Below are 985 nucleotides of genomic sequence, written 5' to 3'. Positions count from 1 at the left end.
TGGTTCAACTTCATTGTCCATTTGACTGGATTTGGAATTATCTAAGAGACACTCCCATGAGCAAGTCTTTGAGGGTGGTTCCAGAGAGGTTTACTGAGAAGGGAAGACTGTCCCCGAAGGTGGGCAGCACCATCTTATGAACTGGGTCTTAGACTGAATAAAAAGGTAAAAGGAGAAAGTAAGCTGAGCCACAGATCTTCTCTGTCTCTACTTCCTGACTGAGGTACCGTGTGACTGGCCACTTCACCCTCTCGCAGCCTCTGTGATTTGCACCCAAATCCTTCTTCCCTTAAGTGGCTTCTGTCCCTACATTGTCACAGCAACCAGGGAAGTCACTAACCCAGGCCCTCTTTGCCTCTCCACATGTTCTTCTTCCATCATGTCTGCATGTGAACCCACCACCGGAGAAGCTCATCATGGAGGCGCCTTTCTCCGGGCACTGGGCTATCGGTGCCCCACAACCATGTTGAACAGTGCCCCCTGCCCCTATCAAGGGCCAGCTCTGCACAGAGGGCTTTGATCGTCAAAGATCTGAAGCCACTGACTGCCCAACCTCCCTCTGGCCTTTGATGTCAGACATAGGCCCTTCTCTCAGTTCCTTCCCTAGAAGAACAGAACCTTGAGCGATTCTTTTAGATCATCGTTTGTGTCATTCCACGTTGGAGAGGTGTCAGCAGGGTAAGGCCCAGTAGCCCACGGTGCAAGAGCATGCCACAGCTTGCCTTCCCAAATCTGCAAATGGCCCATCCACCCTCGCACCAGGCTGTGGCCAGGCGCGGGTGCTGGGAACAGAAAGGAGGGTCCTGGAGCCGTACCACTGCCATTCTGTCCTGCGGGGCCCTGGGCAGCAGTGACCACAGCCCCTGGCGCTCCACCGCACCCACCCGGAGCCCACGCCCGGACGCGGCGCGTGTGGACCGGGTGAGCCAAACACCTGGGAATCGAGGAAGAGCGTTGAGCCAAACAAAGGGTCCTCGGCGGCTGC

This window comes from Nannospalax galili, unplaced genomic scaffold, assembly GCF_000622305.1.
Source record: "Nannospalax galili isolate Female #2095 unplaced genomic scaffold, S.galili_v1.0 scaffold299, whole genome shotgun sequence".
NCBI classification, from domain to species: domain Eukaryota; kingdom Metazoa; phylum Chordata; class Mammalia; order Rodentia; family Spalacidae; genus Nannospalax; species Nannospalax galili.
Note: the sequence above shows the minus strand (reverse complement) of the source record.